Raw genomic sequence first — 228 nt, 5'->3', positions numbered from 1 at the left:
AAAAAATCATACATATAAATTGTATAGATTTGAACCTTCAGTTCAGTCACTCAGTCGTGTCCAATTCTTGAGTAACTCATGAGTGACTCCTTGTAGCACACCTGAGCTGGCTCTGTTTACCTCCAGACCTCATCTTATCCTTTTTGCCTCATTCACTTTGCCATTAACCTCTTTCCTATTTTTCTTCCATGGCAGGGACTTTGAACTGGTTGTTCCCTCTGCCTGAAA

Source organism: Ovis canadensis, chromosome 14 (genome assembly GCF_042477335.2).
Source record: "Ovis canadensis isolate MfBH-ARS-UI-01 breed Bighorn chromosome 14, ARS-UI_OviCan_v2, whole genome shotgun sequence".
NCBI classification, from domain to species: Eukaryota; Metazoa; Chordata; class Mammalia; order Artiodactyla; family Bovidae; genus Ovis; species Ovis canadensis.
Note: the sequence above shows the minus strand (reverse complement) of the source record.